The sequence below is a fragment of the Papio anubis genome, chromosome 10 (assembly GCF_008728515.1).
Source record: "Papio anubis isolate 15944 chromosome 10, Panubis1.0, whole genome shotgun sequence".
NCBI classification, from domain to species: Eukaryota; Metazoa; Chordata; class Mammalia; order Primates; family Cercopithecidae; genus Papio; species Papio anubis.
Window position 1 is genome coordinate 73,844,586 of NC_044985.1, and position 23,971 is coordinate 73,868,556.

The 23,971-nt window shown below is 38.6% G+C and overlaps 1 protein-coding gene and 1 long non-coding RNA gene across 6 annotated transcripts in view; one reads left to right on the forward strand and one right to left on the reverse strand.

Moving 5' to 3' along the window:
- C10H2orf88 (chromosome 10 C2orf88 homolog) overlaps positions 1 to 23,971 on the forward strand; it is a 195,396-nt gene that overhangs the window by 119,408 nt on the left and 52,017 nt on the right. The window contains exon 1 of one of the 5 annotated variants that reach the window (XM_009182612.2): positions 15,204 to 15,311. The exons of 2 other annotated variants lie outside the window; for them this stretch is intronic. The gene's annotated coding sequence lies outside the window, so the exon portion shown is untranslated. Of the gene's footprint in view, positions 1 to 15,203; positions 15,312 to 23,971 lie in introns of those variants that run through there. 2 more of the 5 variants (XM_009182611.4, XM_021923808.2) reach the window with 2 other exon arrangements.
- LOC116269180 lies at positions 494 to 14,641 on the reverse strand. The gene is made up of 3 exons (XR_004176600.1): positions 14,603 to 14,641; positions 2,839 to 3,084; positions 494 to 677 (listed from the first exon to the last, which is right to left on the reverse strand). It is a non-coding gene; the product is annotated as an uncharacterized LOC116269180 (long non-coding RNA).

A 23,971-nucleotide genomic window follows, 5' to 3' on the forward strand; every position in this document is an offset into this window, starting at 1 on the left:
GAACCTGGAATATTTTTAATGATATGACTTAAGCACTATATGTTTATACCTGTGTTTACCACAATTGAAATTAGGTTGTACATAACGTTCTACAACTGGCATATATTTCAGTGTCTTAGAATTCAGTACATGTACATCAACTGACATATATTTGGCTTCTGTACAAATCAGTACATGTACATCTGCCTCATTTTTTAATAGCTGTAGAGTACTCCATTTACCGATGCCTTATAATTTAATTCCTTATTTATGGATGTCTGGATTACATCTAAACTTTTTCTATAAAAGTGTGGTTGCAACCGTGAAAAGTTATGCTGGAAGATTTCAATTAGAAAATTGGACCCATAAATTATTTGTGTAATTAAAATTTATTCACAGACAAAATATAAATGATTTTCTGAATATCTTTGTAAAATATCTGATAGTCAGAATCACCCCCATCCCTCAACATACTTATTTTTAAAAACAAATAAATACTTGCCATCTGCCATGATCATGTTATGTTCTTTAATAGAGCAGTCCGTTTTAATTGGTTGGATTTTTCCTTTTTCAAAACAACCAGCTCACAGGTGTCCACACAATACTGAAAAATGAAAGGATTTTCTAAGGTGATGAGGGGGAAAGTAATTAATGTGGGCATGGTATAGTCTAATGTTCTTCTTGGTGGGGTTCAGCATCTGTTGGAGAAGAAAACAGAGGCAATAATATTAGCAAGTAACCAAACCTGACAAGTGGAGAGGTAGAGAGATGTGAGTCTTGTGTAAGTCACCATGATCAGAAGATCCTATAGCTAGCAGGACCTTCAGAATACCTACATGAATAATCTCACAAAGATAGACCTATCTCTAAAGAGAACTGGCTCTAGGTATGACTGTGAACCTTCTCTGTCCTTCTTCTTCCTCTGAGTGCCTCTCCTCCTTTTAAGAGATCCCTTCCCATCCAGCCCAGGATGTTTTTCTATCTTGTGGTTACTTGGTTTACAGGGGCCTTCTTCTATTTTACTATGCTTATTCATTCTTGTAAATGGGGCTGAGTTTGGGGCCTGAAGATGTAGTATGTTACAACAGGAATAGACTTCTAGTTCAATTTTTTCATATTACAGATGAACAAACTGAAACCAGGGGAGGCTAAGTGACCTATCACAGATCATACAGAGAGATTTTATAAACTGTTTTTATAACTAGTACTCTTATCATTCATTCCAGGTATTTTTTTCTCACCCGTCTACTGAAATTCCTTCTCAATTTCTCAAAGAGGGAGTGTAATAATTGATGACTAGGTCTTAGTGTCTCTAAGGTATTTGAATTTTAACTGGGGAAAAGGCCTTGACCTGGAAATTTTCTAATACTAGAATTGAAAGTTAGATGTTGGGAACAAATAAGGAGGAAGACACATTGGAGACAGAGAACATCAAATTCTAATCTTTTCATTCATCAAGCCAGCCATATTCAAACATATCATTTTAGTTAGATGCAAGTTTCTAATTTAGTAGATACATAGAGTAGTTGCAGTGCAAAAAATTTTAAAAAGCTAAATCATGCTGGTTTTCTTCTGCTGCCCCTGCAGTATAGTGGAATATAGGTGTTGTTGGTAAGATTCAACTACCTCATGTAAATAAGTCTTAGGATAATACCGTATTGATGATCAAATGTACAGAGAGGCCGGGTGCGGTGGCTGAAGCCTGTAATCCCAGCACTTTGGGAGGCTGAGACGGGCGGATCACGAGGTCAGGACATTGAGACCATCCTGGCTAACACGGTGAAACCACGTCTCTAGTAAAAAATACAAAAAACTCTCCGGGCAAGGTGGCAGGTGCCTGTAGTCCCAGCTACTCGGGAGGCTGAGGCAGGAGAATGGCGTGAACCCGGGAGGCGGAGCTTGCAGTGAGCTGAGATCCCGCCACTGCACTCCAGTCTGGGCGACAGAGCGAGACTCCGTCTCGGAAAAAAAAAAAAAAAAAAATGTACAGAGAGATTGAAGTAAAGCCTCCTTAGGATGTAATATCTATAGAAAATGACTGGCTTGAGAAGGACCTGGACCTAGCTAGCCATCAGTTTATTCCTATGCTAAATAGTTCTGCACAAGTTTATCATAAGGTACAAACAGCGGTAGATCAACAGAGAAAGAGAATAAGCAAATTGGGGCCAGAATATGAAACTGTATATAATGGATTTTTAGGGAAAATTCATTGTTTCTTTAAATCTACCCCTACCCTACACTGGGTTCTCCAAATGTTAGGTATTTGCTATATCTGTCGTATAAATGTGACACTAAATATAAATGCTCAGATAGATATGATCATTTTGCTGTAAGGGGTCCATGGCCGGAGACCAGAGTGAAGGCTGTGAAATTATAAGAAATATATGTATTGGTCTCTGCCCCCATTCCCTGGAACAGGGCTCCTAAAATCCTTGTAAGTTCCTGAGTGATAGGGATGCTAGGAGAATCTTTTGTTCTAATATTTGGTCTTTGACCCTGGTTCCTGACACAGCAATCCTAAATATCCCTTGTAGTTTCCAGGGTGATAGGAGCATCTTTTGTTCTAATGGGGCAACTCTTAGTGGGCTCCTAGATGGGCAGTGGTCACCAGAAAGACTAAGCCATAGTTATAAGATTGGAGCTTTCACTCCTCTATTCCCCATTATCAGGAAAGGGAAGAGAGGCTGGAAATGGAGTTAATAATTGATTATACATACATGATGAAACCTTCATAAAAATCCCTGAACTATGGGGTTTGGGGAACTGCTTCTGGATAGCAGAATGGATAGTGGAGGTTCCTGGAGGGTGAAGTGACTTGAGAGGGTATGGGAGCTCCATGTGCCTTCCCACATACCTTACCTTATGCATCTCTTCCATCTGGCTCTTTGTATCCTTTCTTTATAGTAAATGAGTGGAGGTAAATATAGTGTTTCCCCAAGTTCTGTGAGCTGCTCCAGCAAATTAATAGAATTCAAGGTGGGAGTCATTGGAACTCCAATTTATAGTCAGCTGATCAGGCCACAGCCTGGGGTCTGCAGTCGGCATCTGAAGTTGGGGCAGTCTTGTAGGATCAAACCCTTAACCTGTGGGATCTGATACTATCTCCTGTGGGACAGTATCAGAATTAAACTGAATTAGAGCTGGTGTCTGCCACAGAATCTGCCAGAAAATTGCTTGGTATGTAGAGGAAAAAAATATCCACACATCTGACGTCAGAGGTGTTGAGTGACTGTGTGAAAGTAGAGAGTAGGAAAAACACTCGGGTTTTTCTATATCACAACAGTCTCACATATAGAAAACCTTAAAGACTCCACCAAAACAAAATTTGCACTAAAAATAAATTAAGTTATTTTGCAGGATACAGAATCAACATATAAAAAATTATAGCATTTCTGTATACTAACAATGAGCTATCTGAAGAAAATCCAGAAAACCAATTTACAGTAGCTACCAAAAAATAGGAAGAAATTTAATCAAAGAGGTGAAAGATCTGTACACTGAAAGCTATAAAACATTATGAAATAAATCGAAGACACAGAAAGATATCTTGTGTTCATGGATTAGGAGAACTAATGTTGTTAAATGTCCATATTACAAAGTGATCTACAGGTTCAACATAATCCCTATCAATATTCCAATGACAATTTTCACAGAAATAGAAAAAATAATACTAAAATTTGTATGGAACCACAAAAGACCCTGAAGAGTTAATGCAATCTTGAGCAAAAAGAACAAAGCTGGAGGCATCACACTGTCTGATTTCAAAACATAATATGAGGCTACAGTAATCAAAACAGCATGGTACTGACATTAAAAACAGACACAGAATAGACAGCCCAGAAATAAATCCACGCCTTTATAGTTAATTTATTTTTGACAAAGATGTCAAGCATACACAATGGGAGAAAGAACAATCTCTTCAATAAATAGTGTAGGGAAAACTGAATATCCACATGCAGAAGAATGAAATCAGACCCTTAGATCACACCATATAAAAAATCAACTCAAAATAGATGAAACACACTTAAACATAAGATCTGAAACTGCAAAACTACTAGGAAAAAACACAGGGGGAAAGCTCTACGACATTGCTTTGGGGGATGATTTTTTTGGAGATGACCTTAAAAGCACAGGCAACAAAAGCAAAAATAGACAAATGAGATTACATCAAACTAAAAAGCTCTGCACATAAAGGAAATAATCAACAGAGTGAAAAGATAACTTACAGAATGGGTGAAAATATTTGCAAATCATGCATCTGATAAGGGGTCAATATCTAAAATATATAAGCAACTCAAACAATTCAATAGCAAGAAAGCAAATAAGCCAATTAAAAAATGTGCAAAAGGCCTGTAATCCCAGCACTTTGGGAGGCCAAGGTGGGCAGATTACGAGGTCAGGAGATCAAGACCATCCTGGCTAACATGGTGAAACCCCATCTCTACTAAAAACACACACAAAAAATTAGCTGGGCATGGTGGTGGGCACCTGTAGTCCCAGCTACTCAGGAGGCTGAGGCAGGAGAATAGCATGAACCCAGGAGGTGGAGCTTGCAGTGAGCCAAGATCACAACACTGCACTCCAGCCTGGGCGACAGAGTGAGACTCCATCTTAAAAAAAAAAAAAAAAAAAAAGGCAAACGAACCTGAATAGATATTTCTCAAAACAGACATATGAATGACCAAACAGGTATATGAAAAAAAGAAAGCTGAACGTCATTAATCATCAGGGAAATTCAAATTAAAACTCTAATAAGATATCACCTGACACCTATCAGGATGGCTATTATCAAAAAGATGAGTAAGTGTGGAAGGTAAGGGAACTGTTATATACTGTTCCTGGGAATGTAAGTTAGCATGAAAAGCAGTATGAAGGTTCCTCAAAAAATAGATCTACCATATGATCCAGCAAAGGAAAGTATGTTGGTGGGATATCTGCACCCCTATGTTCATTGAGCACTGTTCACAATAACCAAGATGTGGATTCAACCTAAGTGTCCATCAACAGATGAATGGATGCTATTCAGCCTTAAAAAAAGAAGATAGTCTTGCCATTTGCAATCACATGGATAAACCTTGAAGATATTATGTTAAGTGAAATAAGCCAGGCACAGAAACACAAAAACCACATGATCTCACTTAAATGTGGACTCTAGGAGAGCTGAACTCATAGAAGCAGAGAGCAGAATGGTGGCTGGCTGGGTCTGGGGCTGTAGAAAGTGGATATTGGGGAAATGTTGGTCAAGGACACAAAATTTCAGTTATGAGAAATAAATTCAAGAGATTTCTTGTACATTATGGTGATTGTATTTAATAAAAGGTGTCATACACTTGAAATTTGCTTAGAGAGTAGATTTTAAGTGTTTTCATCACAAATACATGAGGTAATACATATGTTAATTAGCTTAATTTAGCCATTCCACAATGTATACATACTTCAAAACATCATGTTGTACACCATAAATATATATAATTTTTGTCAATTTTTAAAAAATAGTTGTAGCATTAGGACTGGTTAGTGAGAGTGTACAAATGAAACCCATGAACTAAAAACAGAATTAGAAGACACAGTACATAGGAAAGGTGTTTGAACTTATATGGGGTCTTGTTCATTGAAAATATAAAATACTACTGTTAAAGGTGAACCCTGCTAGAAATTGATGTTACTCCTGGGACCAGGGATGCAATAGTTTTATTGAATGATGCTTTGTGGGATATAGCTTTAAAATAAACTATACAAATTGAGAAAGGATTAACATAGAACTGGTTGGTTTAAGTTTATCAATTATTGATATTTTATTAAATGCTCTTAAAAATGTATTTATGTAATACCTTTATTTGGTAATAAATTTATTTATTACCAAAGGTGTTGAATGATTTAAAAATGTATTTATAACATGGGTATCTTTTAGTTTAATACTTAATGTCATAAGGTTATTATAACCATTACATCTTGTAATTATTTACACAGAAGCCAGTAATAAAACCTTTAATATTTTTAGAAAATTCTTAAATTTTAAAAGGCATAGTGAAATAGGATGGATTTAAAAATAAGAAGCTTATTTCCTATTCCCAGATCGCCAATGGTTATTTAAGTCTCTGCAGGGAAGTTAACTTTAAATGTGTGTGTTTTAATTTATCCTTCTGTTAAGTGAAATTAGATCTATTTTGTTAATCTATGTTTTCCCAAGGGTGCATCTTTCTGTATTACTATTCTATATTGTTAAATACTGAAGTTGGTTACAGTTGTTTATAAATGATTATGAACAGTGATAAGTATCAGTGTGCATAAATATTTTTCTTTGTTTGGAGCATTTATTATGATATATTCCTATAAGGAGAATTATTGATATTATAACTCTTCAAAGCTATGGGATCATTTAAATTTCAGGAACTTTCAGGATTTAAAATTTTAACAGAGTCTTCATTGAAGGCATCTTATTTACTATTCATTTGTCACTACTTAAATAATCAAAAACATTTTAAGCAACTTTTTTATGTTTAGTATTTGGATTACTAAAAGGTGAATTTGTTATCTATTTCGGCATGAATAAATTTAGGGTGATTGAAAATGAGGTAGATTTTTTCCCAGTAACTTCTCACTCACATTTTCTCCCTCCTACCTACTGTACCAGATGCACTGGATGCTGTAAATCAGAACTGAGTTCCAGTCTCAGCTAGCATTTCCCTTTGTTCTTGCTACTCAAGGTGTGGAACATGGTTTGTAAAATCAGTATCATGTGGGAGCTTGTTTGAAATGTAGAATCTCAGCCTTCATCCTATACCTATTCAATTAGAGTATGCATTTTTAAAGATCTCTGCGTGATTTATATGCACACTAAATTTTGAAAAATTCTGTGTTATGCAACTTTCAGCAGGTCACTGAATCTCTCTCCTCCTTGGTTTCTCTTCAGTCAAATGATGGGGTTGGCCAAATAATGTGTAGAAATTTTAAAACTGGAAGGAACTCATAATAAGGATTATTGGTTTAGAGCATGGGTTCTGAAACCAGTGTTGTCTGAGTTTGAGTCCCAGCTCTACTGCTTACTGTGTGACCTTGGGCAGATCATATAGCATCTCCATGCTCCAATTTCCTCATTTGAAAAATAGAGATTATAATAGTATCTATTTCAAGAAGTCGTGATATTTAAATGTAATAGATGTAAAGTATGTAGATTAGTGCTTGGTACAGAATAAGCACTATACAAACATGAACTCTTCATAATTTAAGATTCTTGATTGACTAGCATTCTAGAACACATGAAGATGCCAATTTACTTGAAAGATACTAGTTGGGGCATTCTCATCATTGGTATGAGTTTGAAGGAGTGAGGAAAGTGCCATGGAGAAAGTGGGAATTTAGAACAGTTTTATGGGGTAACTAAATTTGAGACTGATTAGAAACAAAAGCATTAGGGGCATTCCAGGTGAAACAAAAATTCCTGGCATGTAGTAGACAACGATGTATTTATTTGGTGTCTTCCTTCTAAGGAACCAGTAAATATATGGGTGTCTACTACATGTGAACAAATAAATATATGGGTGTCTACTATGTGCCAGGAATTTTGAGGAAGGGATAGAGTGGCTAGAATCAGAAAGTTTGTTAGGCAGCTAAGGGGCTAAGATTGAATCATCTTAATTCCAAACTTAAAAATGTCAGCTTTAACTGCCAGGTCCATCCCACAGACCCTGGCCAAGCAATGGATGAAAGGAGTACTCAGACACAGGTATGAAGTGTAAGAGCAGCTAGGGGACTGCCCGGCACTAGCAGCCCAAGAGTGAGTAGTCTCCATAAGCTGGAGCTGCTTGCTTCGTTCAGCACAGACATAATGCCAAAAGCCTGGAGCAAACACAATCTGCAGGTAATTAACATTATTGTTCCCACTTTTAGGGAGCAGTCACGCACGCAGATGATCAAAGGTTGGTTTCTGGACAACATAAGTAAACAAGCCTGTTTCAGATAAATTCCCCTACACTTCCTTGTACCTACTCCTTGCCCTCTGCCTCAGGGTCAGAGAACAGCTGCCTTCAGCTATTCTCCCCCAAAGCCATGCAGAGCCAGAGCCTTCGGACCTTTCAGAAGGCCTGCTCCTTTCCCTATAGTTTCTCCCACCACTCTGACCAATCTCCCACATTAAACTATGAGAAATAGAGAAATTGTATTCTTTTCTGGAAAATAGAATAAAGTAAATACAGAAAAGCATTAGTAGATGGAATGGGTTAGTAGAAGAGAAAGTAAAAGGGATACAAACCAAGATTTGGTTATTAGATTTTGGAGAATATGTAGTGCAGGAAGCAATTATGACTCTAAGATTTAAGTCTGAAGGACCAGGTGCTTTTGGCAAAAATGGGAATATGGCAAAAGCTCCTTTGAGGAAAAGATTGCTTTTGGAAGTGCTGAAGGTAGTACTTCCAGTAAATGTGTTGATGTAGCAGAATGCACTTCATTCAGAACAGGGACAATCATATGTTTACCTTTTATTTTTTGTATTGTTGAGCACATTACTAGCATCAAACTTTCAAAATTGTCATATTATGTCATCCATATCATCCATAAGCTAGGCAATCCAGCTTTGCTTTATCCTAATAATGTCAATTTTGTGTGGAAAATGGTTGAATCTATAAAAATTTGAACTTCAAATTTTTGATGAGCAGTAAGAAAATATAAAACAAAGGAAAACTTTAAAATTCTGGAATGAGAGGGGCGGAGCAAGATGGCCGAATAGGAACAGCTCTCCAGTCTCCAGCTCCCAGTAGCCAGCGACACAGAGAACCGATTGATTTCTGCATTTTCAACTGAGACTCCACACCTCTGGGGACAGGACACGAAAGCTACACAACAGACAACAAAGCAGCAGAAAACTCTGCAGGCATAAGCGGCTCTGTCACAGTGACAGCTTTGAAGAGCAGTGGAGCTCCCAACACACGGAGGCTGAGATCTGAGAACGGACAGACTGCCTGCTCCAAGTGGGTCCCTGACCCCCTGGAAGTAGCTAACTGGGAGACATCCCCACTAGGGAGGCAGTCTGACCACCCACCTCACAGGGTGGAGTATACCCCTGAGAGGAAGCTTCCAAAGTAAGAATCAGACAGGTACTTTCGCTGTTCCAGAAATATTCTATCTTCTGCAGCCTCTGCTGCTGATACAGAGCAAACAGAGTCTGGAGTGGACCTCAGAAGCAATCTCAACAGACCTACAGCTAGGGGTCCTGACTGTTAGAAGAAAACTATCAAACAGGAAGGACACCTACACCAAGAAACCCCATGTCAGTACACTCCACCATCATCAAAGACCAGAGGCAGATAAAACCACAAAGATGAAGAGGGAAAAGCAGGAACTTAGAAAAGCTGGAAATTCAAAAATAAGAGCACATCTCCCCGGCAAGGCGCAGCTCGCCATGTATGGATCAAAAGCTGGACGGAAAATAACTGTGAGATAGAGAGAAAAGGCTTCAGTCATCAAATTTCTGCATTAAGGAGGTGATACCAAGCATAAAAACTAAAATCTTAAAAAGAAAAAGTGGAAATTAACCCAGCTAAGACAAGGTAATACAGAGAAAAGGTCCTAAAGCAAATAGAAAAGAATGCAACCTGAGAAATCATTGGCAAATGCTTCAATGGCAACTTCGATCAACTGGAAGAAAAAGAGTTCCAGCGGTCAAAGGATCAAATAGATAGAAATAAAGAAACCAAAAGAAAATGAACAAAACCACAAAGAGAGAATGTGGGATTAATAAAGATAAAATCTCCGTCTGGTTAGGGTGCCTGAAAGTGAGGGAAAATGGAACCAAGTTGGAAAACACTCTTCAGGACCTCATCCAGGAGGAACTTCCCAGCCTAGTAGGGGCAGGCCAACATTTAAATCCAGGAAATACAGAGGAGGCATACAAAGGAGAATGGCTCCTCGAGAAGAGCAACTCCAAGACACATAGTACCAGATTCACCAAGAAGTTGAATGAAGAAAAATCTTAAGGGCAGCCAGAGAGAAAGGTCGGAGTTTACCCACAAAGGGAAGCCCATCAGACTCTGGCAAGATCTCTGCAGGCAGAAACTCTCCAAGCCAGAAGAGTGGGGGCCAATATTCAACATTCTTAAAGAAAAGAATTTTAAAACCCAGAATTTCATATCAGCCAAACTAAGTTTCATAAGTGAAGGGAGAAATAAAATCCTTTACAGATAAGCAAATGCTTAGGATTTTTGTCACCCACTAGGCCTGCCTTACAAAGAGACCCTGGAAGGAAGCACTCAGCATGAGAAAGGAACAACCAGTACCAGCCATTTGCAAAAACATGCCAAAATGTAAAGAGACCATCGAGGGCTAGGAAGAAACTGCATCAACTAACGAGCAAAATAACCAGTTAATATCATAATGGCAGGATCAAGTTCACAACAATCACCAACCTTAAATGTAAATGGACCTAAATGCTCACAATGAAAAAAGGAACACAGACTGGCAAACTGGATAAAGTCAAGACCCATCCAGTCTGCTGTATTCAGGGAGACCCATCTCTGCGCAGAGAGACATACATAGAGCTCAAAATAAAGGGATGGAGGAAGATTTACCAAGCAAATGGAGAACAAAAAGCAGGGGTTGCAATCCTAGTCTCTGATAAAATAGACTTTTAAACCATCAAAGATCAAAGAGAGACAAAGGCCATTGCATAATGGTCAGGGATCAATTCAACAGGAAGAGCTAACTATCCTAAATATATGCACCCAATACAGGGCACCCAGATTCATAAGCAAGTCCTTAGAGAGACTTACAAAGAGACTTAGACTCCCATACAATAATAATGGGGAACTTCAACCTCCACTGTCAACATTAGACAGAACAGCAGAGACAGAAAGGAAGTTAACAAGGATGTCCAGGAATTGAACTCATCTCTGCAGCAGAAAGCAGACCTAATGAACATCTATAGAGACTCTCACCCCAAATCAATAGAATATACATTCTTCTCAGCTACATCGTACTTACTTAAAATTGACCATATAATTGGAAGTAAAGCCTCCTCAACAAATGTACAAGAACCAAGAAATTATATAACAAACTGTCTCTCAGACCACAGTGCAATCAAACTAAGAACTCAGGACTAAGAAACTCAATCAAAACCGCTCAACTTCATGGAAACTGAACAACCTGCTCTGAATGACTACTGGGTACATAACAAGAATGAAGGCAGAAATAAAGATGTTCTTTAGAGCCAATGAGAACAAAGATACAACATACCAGAATCTCTGGGACACATTTAAAGCAGTGCAGAGGGAAATTTATAGCACTAAATGCCCACAAGAGAAAGCAGGAAAAGATCAAAATTGACACTCTAACATACATGAATTAAAAAGAACTAGAAAGCAAAACAAACACGATTCAAAACTAAGCAGAAGGCAAAAGAAATAACTAAGATCGAGGAGCAGAACTGAAGGAGATAGAGACACAAAAAAACCCTCAAAAATCAATGAATCCAGGAGTTGGTTTTTGAAAAGATCAACAAAATTGACAGACCACTAGCAAGACTAATAAAGAAGAAAGAGAAGAGAATCAAATTCGGCCTTAATTAAAAATGATAAAGGGATATACCACAAACCCCCACAGAAATACAAACTACCATCCAAGAGAATACTATAAACACCTCTACACCAAATAAACTACTGGAAAACCTAGAAGAAATGGATAATTTCCTGGACTTACACTCTTCCAAGACTAAACCAGAGGAAGAAGTTGAATCCTGAATAGACCAATAGTAGGCTCTGAAATTGAGAGCCAATAATTAATAGCCTACCAACCAAAAGTCAGGACCAGATGGATTCACAGCTGAATTCTACCAGAGGTATAAGGAGGAGTTGGTACCATTCCTTCTGAAACTATTCCAATCAATAGAAAAGAATCCTCTAACTCATTTATGGGGAGCCAACATCATCCCTGATACCGAAGCCTGGCAGAGACACAACAAAAAGAAATTTTAGACCAATATCCCTGATGAACATCGATGCAAAAATCCTCAATAAAATGCTTTGTAAATATGGATTCAACAACACATCAAAAGCTTATCCCACCATGATCAAATTAGGCTTCATCCCTGGGATGCAAGGCTGGTTCAACATTAAGCAAAATCAATAAAACATAATCCAGCATATAAAACAGAACCAAGACAAGAAGAACCACATGATTATCTCAATAGATGCAGAAAAGGCTTTTGACAAAATTCAACAACCCTTCATGCTAAGCAGCTCAATAAATTCGGTAGTGATGGAGCATTACCTCAAAATAATAAGAGCTATTTATGAAAGCCAAACCCACAGCCAATATCATACTGAATGGGCAAAAACTGGAAAAATTCCTTTGAAAACTGGCACAAGACAGGGATGCCCTCTCTCACCACTCCTATTCAACATAGTGTTGGAAGTTCTGGCTAGGGCAATTAGGCAGAAAGAAATCCAGAAATTCCAGTTAGGAAAGAAAGAAGTCAAATTGTCCCTGTGGTAGATGACATGATTGTATATTTAGAAAACCCCATTGTCTCAGCCCAAAATCTCATGGCTGATAAGCAGCTTCAATAGAAGTCTCAGGATACAAAATTAATGTGCAAAAAATCACAAACATTCTTATACCAATAACAGACAAACACAGGAGCCAAATCCTTGAATGAACTGCATTCTGAATTGCTTCCAAAGAATAAAATACCTAGGAATCCCAACTTACAAAGGGATGTAAGGACCTCTTCAGAGAGAACTACAAACCACTGCTCAGTGAAATAAAGAGGACACAAACAAATGGAAGAACATACCATGCTCATGGATAGGAAGAATCAATATAAAGTGAAAATGGCCATACTGCCCACTAGGAAGTAATTTTATAGATTCAATGCCATCCCCATCAAGCTACCAATGAGTTTCTTCACAGAATTGGAAAAAGCTTTGCTTTAAAGTTCATGGAACCAAAAAAGAGCCCGCATCTCCAAGACAATCCTAAGTCAAAAGAACAAAGCTAGAGGCATGTATACCTGACACCAAACTATACTACAAGACCTCAATGACAAACAGCGTAATTTGCTAGTACCAAAACAGAATATAGACCAATGGAACAGAACAGAGTCCTCAGAAATAATACCACACATCTACAGCCATCTGATCTTTGTGACAAACCTAGAGAAAAACAAGAAATGGGGAAAAGAGATTCCCTATTTAATAAATGGTACTGGGAAAATTGGCTAGCCATCAGTAAGCTGAAACTGGATCCTTTCCCTTACTCTTATACGAAAATTAATTCAGATGGATTAGAGACTTAAATGTTAAGACTAATACCATAAAATCCTAGAGGAAAACCTAAATTAGTACCATTCAGGACATAAGAATAGGCAAAGAGACTTCATGTCTAAAACACAAAACAACGGCAGCAAAGCTAAAAATTGACAAATGGGATCTAGATGGAAACTAAAAGAGCTTCTGCATAAAAGAAACTACCATCAGAGTGAACAGGCAACCTACAGAATGGGAGAAAATTTTTGCAAATCTACTCATCGACAAAGAGGCTAATATCCAGAACCTACAAGAACTCCAACAAATTTACAAAGAAAAAAACAAAAACAACCCATCAAAAGTGGGCAAAGGATATGAACAGACATTTTCTCAAAGAGACATTCATACAGCCAACAGACATATGAAAAAATGCTCATCATCACTGGCCATCCAGAGAAATGCAAATCAAAACCACAATGAGATACCATCTCACACCAGTTAGAATGGCGATCATTAAAATTCAAGGAAACAACAGGTGCTGGAGAGGATGTGGAGAAATAGGAACACTTTTACACTGTTGGTGGGATTATATAGTTCAACCATTATGGAAAACAGTATGGCGATTTCCTCAGGATCTAGAACTAGATGTACCATGGCCAACCATCCCATTACTGAGGGGATATACCCAAAAGTTATAAATTATGCTGCTATAAAGACACATGCACCGCGTATATGTTTATTGCAGCACACTATTCTAATATACTTAAAGAACTTAGAATCAGCAAATGTCCATCGACAGATTGGATTAAGAAAATGTAGCACATATACACCCATGGAGATACTATGCAGCCATAAAAAGGATGAGTTTGCATCCTTTGTAGGGACATGGATGCAGCTGGAAACCATCATTCTTAGCAAACTATCACAAGAGAAAACCAAACACATGTTCTCACTCATAGGTTAGAGACTGAACAAGCGAGATCACTTGGATCAGAAAGGGGTTATCACACACGGGGGCCTATCATGAGGGAGGGAGGGAGGATTGCATTGGGAGTTATACGATGTAAATGACAGTTGATGGGTACAACAGACTAATAACATGGCACAAGTATACATATGTAACAAACCTGCATATTTATGCACATATACGCTTAAAATTATAATAATGGCAAAATAGAATTAAAAAAAAAAAAAAAAATTCCAAAAATAATATCCCACATTGGGTGCCAGTTAAAAAATCTAGAGAGATATATAAAGGAAAAGACAATGATTTCCACGTATGTATTATTGCTATCTCCTGAAATCAACTACATTAATAGTACAATGTGAGTATTCTGCATCTTTCTTCATATCTGTGCCAATGCTTATCAAAACATGTATACACTTACCTGGGTTTTTAAATAAGAAAATATTACTGTATTTATCATCCCTTTTAGCTTTTTCATGGACTTCCAGATTAATAAAAGTTAAAACCTTCAAAAAAAAAATAAATAAATAAATAAATAAATAAAATTCTGGAATGATTATATCTTTGTTTCCTTTGTATAGTTCAAATTCTCAAATTCTGTCTACCTAGATATGTTTTAAATGAATTTAAATGAAATGGTTTGCAGTATTGGCTTTTTGTGAACCAAAAAAAGAACTTGAAAGAGAGTAAGTTTCAGCTCTATTATTTCATTATCCTGGTCCCTAGATAACATTTATACTCAGCCTGAAATAAATTAAGAACAAATGAAATATGTAGCTTTCAGACTTTTCTAAAGCACTCCTAGACCTAGAAGACAAAGGTCTTCATCTTTTTGTGCAGGAAATAGCCTAGCCTGGTTTACTGTCCCTGAGACCATTAGCCTTCATAAATAATATTTACCAGAGTCTTTTGCCTTTAAACTACACAGGAGCAGAAAAACTGGAGAGTGGCATGTGTGTTATAATACTGATTATTGGGTGAAAAGTGCATTTGTGAGCAAATCTCATGCTGCCTAGCAACTGTTTCTAGGCAGAGTGGCTGGGAGCCAGCTGTTGTCATCATTCAGGAGCTATCAGCCTATTTCTACATACTTTACATCTGTTTTGGATTATTTGGATTCCAGTTGTAAGGTACAGTTTTTCTTAGCAACTCTTAAGGCAGTACTAAATATTTTGCTTTTTAGTGATTGACACACTAAACCCTCACTTTCTACCCATCTCTGAATGTAAAAAGTATACAGCTTTTTAACTATAATGGAATATATGTCTGAAGTTGGGTACTTTCATGTTTTTAAAAACCATTGATGTCCATTCCTTTTAGGCCTAAACTCTAGCACATTTTTAAGTTGTCTAGGACTACACCCAGGTTTCTACCTACTACTGAGAGTGTAAGAGGTGGTATGAAACATGCTTCAGAAACTTTTAACTCATCCTCTGAAAAATTCATTCCTGGCCTTCTTTGTGTAGTTACTACTTTCCCTACTGATCATGATTTATTTTCTTGCCCCTGACCTTTGCAGCACGATAGAGCTAAGTTAACAGAAGTGAAGCAGTAGATGGTAGAGTAACTAGAGGTTATGCCAGAACTTGATGAGGAGCAGATGGGCCACATTAGTGGAGTAGAAGTCCCTCCAGGGAGAATAGTGCTCACAAAAATTGAAGGAGTATACAGTAAGTACTATAGCCTAATACTGTTTGAGTACTTCCTGATACTCCTAGGCAGTTCAGCTCCTCTAATTCTGTCCAAGCTTCTTGTTCACACAGTCACTAAATACTTAAGTGTACACTTGCATTCAGTCAACCATGCATTCATCCTTTTATCCCCATGGCTGCCGAGAAGTCTCATCTACTCTCCTTGCTCATTTTCTTACAGCTGTCCAGTCTCCTAACTCATTCCTATTTATCTGTAAACCCACTTCCTCTGTGCCCTCAACCTTTTCACAGGGCACTCCATCACATCTTTTAAAATTGGAACCCCAAGGACCTTCATTTTCAGTTCCCTCCAACAGAGGCTGTTCTTTGTCCATACCTCATAAGCCAAAGCCAAGAGATAGGTTTTATCATCTTTAGCTCCCTATGCCACTTCTAGGCCATTTTCACGAGAAGCCTGTCTTCATTTGGGAGACAATATATGACTTAAGAGCATAGGATTTGGATATAGACCCTTATTTGGAGATATTAACCTTTCTGAGCCTCAATTTCCACATCTGAAAAGAAGGATAACAATATCATTTGGCAAAGTTGTTACGAGGATTAAATTTATACATTCTTTTCACAAGCCTTTGTGGATTACTATGTGCCAGGCACTTTTTAAAGTACTCAACAAAACAAATAATTCCTACTCTCATGAAGCTTGTAGTTTCATGAGGGGAATAAAATCTTCTTTAAACAAGTAAATACATAAACACAATGAGAAAATCTGATATGAAAGAAAATATATCAAGTGTTTAATTGGAAGTAAAATTTAGATGGTGGTGAGCTGGTTAGGAGAAAGGCTTGGTTAGGAGGTAACATTTAAAGTTACAATAGAAGGATAAGTAGGATTTAGGCAAAGGAGCAAAGGATAGAGGGCATTACAGACATAAGGCAGCTTGGCACTTTCTAGATACTGAAAAAAGGCCATTATGAAAGGGAGAGGTGTTACAGAGTGCAGTCAGAGATGTAGGCTGGGGCAGAATTTATGGGACCTGAATATGAAGGCTATATTAGTCCATTCTCACACTGCTGTGAAGAAATACCTGAGGCTGAGTAATTTATAAAGGAAAAAGGTTTAATTGACTCACAGTTCTTCAGGGCTGGGAGGCCTCAGGACACCTACAATCATGGCAGAAGAGGAAGCAAACACATTGTTCTTTGCATGGTGGCAGCAAGGAGTAGTGCCAAGCAAAGAGGGAAAAGCCCCTTATAAAACCATCAGATCTCATGAAAACTCACTCACTATCACAAAAACAGCAGCATAGAGGTAACCACCCCCATGATTCAATTACCTCCCACAACATGTGGAGGATATGGGAACTACAATTCAAGATGACATTTGGGTGCAGACACAGCCAAACCATATCATTCCACCCCCAGCCCCTCCCAAATCTCTTGTTGTCACATTTCAAAACACAATCATGCCTTCCTAACAGTCCCCCAATATCTTAACTCATTCTATCATTAACCCAAATGTCCAAGTCCAAAGTCTCATCTGAGACAAGGCAAGTCCCTTCCATCTATGAGCCTGTAAAATCAAAAGCAAGTTAGTTACTTCCTAGATACTATGGAGGTACAGGCATTGGGTAAATACACCTATCCAAAATGGGAGAAATTGGCCAAAACAAAGGGGCTACAGACCCCACACAAGTCTGAAATCCAGTGGGTCAGTCAGATCTTAAAGCTCTACAATGATCTCCTTTGATTCCATGTCCTCTGGGTCACACTGATATAAGAGGTGGGTTCCCATTGTCTTGGGTAGCTCTACCCCTGTGGCTTTGCAGGGTATAGCCCCCTCCTGGCTGCTTTCATGGGCTGCTGTTGGGTGTCTGTGGCTTTTCCAGGTGCACGGTCCAAGCTATCTGTGGATCTACCATTCTGGGGTCTAGAGGACCCCTCACAGCTCCACTAGGAAGTGCCCCAGTGGGATCTCAGTGTGGACTCCCATGCCACATTTCCCTCTGCACTGCCCTAGCAGAGGTTCTCCACAAGGGCTCCATTCCTGCAGCACACTTCTATTTGGACATTCGGGCATCTTCTGAAATCTAGGCAGAGGTTCCCAAACCTCAATCCTTGACTTCTGTGCACCTGCAGGCTCAACACCATGTGGAAGCTGCCAAGGCTTGGAGCTTGCACCCTATGAAGCCATGGCCAAACTGTACCTTGGCCCCTTTTAGCTATGGCTGTGACACAGGGCACCAAGTCCTGAGGCTGCATACAGCAGGGAAGCCCTGGACCTGGCCCATGAAACCATTTTTTCCTCCTAGGCCTCCAGGCCTGTGATGGGAGGGGCTGCTGTGAAGGTCTCTGACATAACCTGGAGACATTTTTCCCATTGTCTTGGGGATTAACATTTGGCTCCTCATTACTTATGCAAATTTCTGCAACGGGCTTAAATTTCTGCCCAGAAAATGTGTTTTTCTTTTCTATCACATTGTCAGCCTGCAAATTTTCCAAATTTTTATGCTCTGCTTCTTCTTGAACACTTTGCCACTTAGAAACTTCTTCTGCCAGATACCCTACATCATCTCTCCCAAGTTCAATGTTCTGCAGATCTCTAAGGCAGAGGCAAAATGCCAGCTGTCTGTTTGCTAAAGCATAACAAGTGTGACCTTTACTCCAATTCCCAACAAGTTTCTTATCTCCCTCTGAGACCACCTCAGCCTGGACTTCATTGTCTATATCACTATCAGTATTTTGGTCAAGGCCATTCAGTAAATGTAGGAAGTTCCAAACATTCCCACATCTTCCTGTCTTCTGAGCTTTCCAAGTCTCTAGGAAGCTCCAAACTTTTCCTTATTTTCCTGTCTTCTTTGGAACCCTCCAAATCCTTCCAACCTCTGCCTGTTACACAGTTTCAAAGTTGCTTCCACATTTTTAGGTATCCTTATAGCAGCACCCCACTCTACTGGTACCAGTTTACTATATTAATCTCTTCTCACACTGCTGTGAAGAAATACCTGAGACTGGGTAATTTATAAAGAAAAGAGGTTTAATTGGCTCACAATTCTGCAGGGCTGGGGAGGCCTCAGGAAACTTACAATCATGGTGGAAGAAGCAAGCACATCCTTTTTCATATGGTGGCAGCAAGGAGCACTGCTGAGAAAAGAGGGAAAAACCCCTTGTAAAACCATCAGATCTCATGAGAACTCATTCACTATCAAGAAAACAGCAGCATGGGAGTAACCACCCCCATGATTCAGTTACTTCCCACGGAGTCTCTCCCATGACATGTAGGGATTATGGGAACTACAATGCAAGATCACACTTGGGTGGGGACACAGCCAAACCATATCAAAGGAGTTTTACTGTTGTTGAGTAAAGGGGGCTTGCTGCCCAATGTGCTAGAAGCCAATAATATGATACCCGGTTTTTGAGAAAAGCTTTATATTGCAAGTTGACTCACAAGAGACACAAGTCAAGCTCAAATCTTTCTCCTCATGCTGATTTTAAGGCAAGAATTTTATTTAAAAGGGTTTAGTGGGAGGATTCTGGGATTAGCAGGTGATTGGCGGAAGGAAAGGTGAGGTCTCGAAAGTCCTCAGGCATGTGCAGTTACCTCTTCATGCTACTTCATGGGTCCCATGTGCATATTCAAGAGCGAGTTAGTATGAAACATGCAGTGGAAATTCAGGTGATGTCAGCAGGCTTGTTCTGTGCAGACTCCAATCGGTCATATTGGTTCCAACTGATTTCAGCCGGCTTCATTATCTTACAAGTGGAGGGAATTTCAGTGTTTCAGCAAGCTGTTTCTCTTATCTGCCATCCTGCAAACTCAAGACTTTCTTTTAGTTATGGGCTTCTTTAACTCTTTGTGGCACAGTTTCATTACTTCCATTTAAAATGTCATGAGAAGCAATGATTTTAAGTAAAGGTGTAATATCATTTATGCAATTAAAAGATCTCTGAGGACAGTGCTTGGAACACAATACTTGCTTGTTAAATGAAGTTATATTCACATGGGCCTTGCTTTCCAGTATTTATGAAGTATAATGTACCTGGGTCACAGTTTTGCTCTCTACCCAAACTCTTGCCACCACACTTTGATTAGCTCACCAGTGTTCCCACTTCAGAACTCCTTGACATCCACAATTCCAAGGGGCCACTCTTGGAGCTTCCCTGGACCAGAGGCTTCCCTATCTGTGAAATCTTATATGCCAGTAAACTTGTAGGCCTCCACAGTGGTAAGAAATGAGGTGAAAAGAAAGCCAAGTTGTGAAGGGTTGCTTTGAGGCTAACGAACTGGTACTTTTGATACTAGTGGGCTGGGGGAGGTCCCCAAATGCTGGTGGGACCTTGACTGCAGCCACTGTGCAGGCTCTTGATACCATCGCAAGAATGAATTCAAGGACAAGTCAGAAAATAGTGAAGGTTACACAGATTAATTGCAAAGAGAAAAGTACACCCTCAATAAAAGGGAGTGTGGGTGTACTCGAGAGAGTCACCCACAAGGGGGTTTGGGGCTGCTACCTTTATGTGTTTCCTTAACCAAGGGGTGGAATATTCATGAAAATTCCTGGAAAAAGGTGGAGATTTCTGGGAATCTGCAATGCCACCCATTTTTATACTAAATATGGATGTTCTTGGAACTGTCATGGCACTGGGGGGTGGGGGTGTGTGATTTAGTATGTTAATGAGCATATAATAAGGTCCTATTTGTGAAACCTAGGTCAAATCCAGTGCCATGTTGGGTCCAGTCAGTCTTAGCTAGCTTGGTCCACACCTTGTTTTTCAGGGTTTTATCAGCCCATAGTCTCTAGTCATGTGAAACTGCTGCCTGGAGTGTTTTTATTCTCCTGAAACCACCCTGTATTATTCCTGTCAAACTTTATCCTGTAGGGAGGAAAAAAAAAAAAAAAAAAGCAACCCTGAACTTTATAGAGCAACCCTGAACTTTATAGTTCCCTAAACACCATGGCATGTGCCGTTCCCTGTGCTTGAAATGTCCCCCCTTTGCAGGATCACCTTCAAGCTCTTAGTCATCCTGTAGATCTAGCCTGGCTCTCATCTCTTCTAGGAAGCCTTCCTTGGCAAATGGGAGTAGTTGATCACATTACACCTTGTGTATAGCTTTTGGTGTTCTTGTGCCTTATAATCATATGTTTATGTTTTTGTCTCCCTGATTTGAACTCTTTGAGAGCAAGAACTTCTATCCATATTATTGTGTTCTCAGTGTCTGACATAAAGGATTTCTTCAAGATTTTTTGAGTTCTCAAGTCTCACTAAAAAATAAAGTACTCTAATAAAAAGTTGGCAAATTGGCTGTAAACAACTGGCAATTTCCCTGTATTGTAATCTAAACCGCATTACTTTGCTGAAGTTTATTCAGATATCTTTGCTCTAAAACTTGGCACCAAATTCTAAGAAAATATTCTATTTTATTCATTTTAATTCTTTGATTCAAATATAAAAATATGTTAAAAAAGAAAAAAACACACAGGAATCTCATTCCAATATTTGCCTTTCCACTCTTTTTCTCTCTAGTTGCTATAGTTTAATGTTTGTATTCATGTCTTTTTTATCCTTCCAGTATTTCTTTATGCAAATATAAATGCATCCTTTTCCCTCCTGTCTTATATAAAAGGTCTTATATAAAAGTAGTCTAGAATATACACTATTTTATGCTTTGCTTTTGTTTTAACATAAAAATTTATTCTGGGCTGGGAGTGGTGGCTCATGCCTGTAATCCCAGAACTTTGGGAGGGCGAGGTGGGCAGATCACCTGAGGTCAGGAGTTCGAGACCAGCCTGACCAACATGGTAAAACCCCATCTCTACTAAAAATACAAAAATTAGCCAAGCATGGTGGCACACCCCTGTAATCCCAGCTACTTGGGAGGCTAAGGCAGGAGAATCACTTGAACCCGGGAGATGGAAGTTGCAGTGAACTGAGATCACTCCATTGCACTTCAGCCTGGACAACAAGAGTGAAACTCTGTCTCAAAAAAACAAAATTATTCTGGAAAGGCTGGGCATGGTGGTTCACATCTGTAATCCATTCCAGCACTTTGAGAGGCTAAGAGGATTGCTTGAGCCCAGGAGTTCAAGACCAGCCTGGGCAATATAGTGAGACCTCATCTCCACTAAAAAAGTTTAAAAATTAGCCAGACCTGGTAGCCCATATCTGTAGTCCCAGCTACTCAGGAGGCTGACATGGAAGAATCACTTGAGCCCAGGAGGTGGAGGTTGCAGTAAGCAGAGATCGGGTGACAAAGTGAGACCTTGTTCTGGAGATGTTTCCAAGTCAGTAGTAGATAGAACTCTTCCTTTTGCTTTTTTTGCAGATGCAGATATACTGTGATTTATTCAACCAGTTCCCTACTGCCAGATACTTGTGTTCTAATTTTTTGCTTTATGAACAAAAACATTGCAATTGATTGTACAACTATCATATTAGCACAGATACTGTCTATCTAATATACGGTCATGTACTGCATAACAATGTTTTGGTCAACGACCGACTGCATATACTATGGCCATCCCATAAGATTATAATACCATATTTTTACTGTACCTTTTCTATGTTTAGATACACATATACTTAGATGGTATTACAAGTGCCTCTGGTATTCAGTACAGTAACATGTGGTACAGGTTTGTAGCCTAGGAGCAATAGGCTATACCTTACAGCCTAAGTTTCTAACTAGGTTTGTGTAGGTACACTCTGTGAGTTCACACAATGACTAAATCTCATAATAATACATTTCTCAGAACGTATTTCTGTTATTAAGAAACTCATGATTCTCTTTCTCTCTCTCTCTCTATATATATATGTGGGTGTAATATATATGTATATGTATATGTGTATATATAAAATATATATATATATATTTTTTAAAATGAGATTGCTAGAAATAAAGGTAAATGCATCTGAAATTTTAATAGGTATTTCTAGAAACCCTTTCCTGATGGTTATTCCATTTTTCTTTTTAAGTTTTTATTTTTATTTTTTATTTTTCTGTAAGTTATTGGGGGTACATGTGGTATTCGGTTACATGAATAAGTTCTTTAGTGGTGATATGTAAGATTTTGATGCACCCATCACCCAAGCAGTATACACTGTACCATATTTGTAGTCTTTATCCCTCACCACCCTCCCAATCTTCCCCCCAGGTCCCCAAAGTCCATTGTATCATTCTTATGCCTTTGCGTCCTCATGGCTTAGCTCCCACACGATGTTTGGTTTTCCATAACTGAGTTACTTCACTTAGAATAATAGTCTCCAGTCTCATCCAGGTCACTGCAAATGCTGTTAATTCATTCCTTTTTATGACTGCATAGTATTCTGTCATTTATATATATCACAGTTTCTTTATCCACTCATTGATTGATGGCATTTGGGTTGGTTTCATGATTTTGCAATTGTGAATTGTGCCATTATAAACATGCATGTGCAAGTGTCTTTTTCAAATTAGGACTTATTTTCCTCTGGGTAGATATCCAGTAGTAAGATTGCTGGATCAAATGACAGTTCTACTTTTAGTTCTTTCAGGAATCTCCACACTCTTTTCCATAGCAGCTGTACTAGTTTACATTCCCACCAGCAGTGTAGAATTGCTCCCTGTTCACCACATCTATGCCAGCATCTACTGTTTTTTGATTTTTTGGTTATGTTCATTCTTGCAGGAGTAAGGTGGTACTGCATTATGGTTTTGATTTGCATTTCCCTGATCATTAGTGATGTTGACCATTTTTTCATGTTTGTTGGCCATTTGTGTATCTTCTTTTGAGAATTGTCTTTTCATGTCCTTAGCCCACTTATTGATGGGATTGTTTATTTTTTTCTTACTGATTTGTTTGAGTTTATTATAGATTATGGATATTAGTCCTTTGTCAGATGTATAGATTGTGAAGATTTTCTCCCACTTTGTGGGTTGTCTGTTTACTCTGCTGACTGTTCATTTTGGCATGCAAAAGCTCTTTAATTAGGTCCCAGCTGTTTATCTTTGTTTTTATTACATTTGCTTTTGGGGTCTTGGTCATGAAATCCTTGCCCAAGCCAATGTCTAGAAGGGTTTTTCCAATGTTATCTTCTAGAATGTTTATACTTTCAGGTTTTAGTTTAAGTCCTTAATCCATCTTGAGTTGATCTTTGTA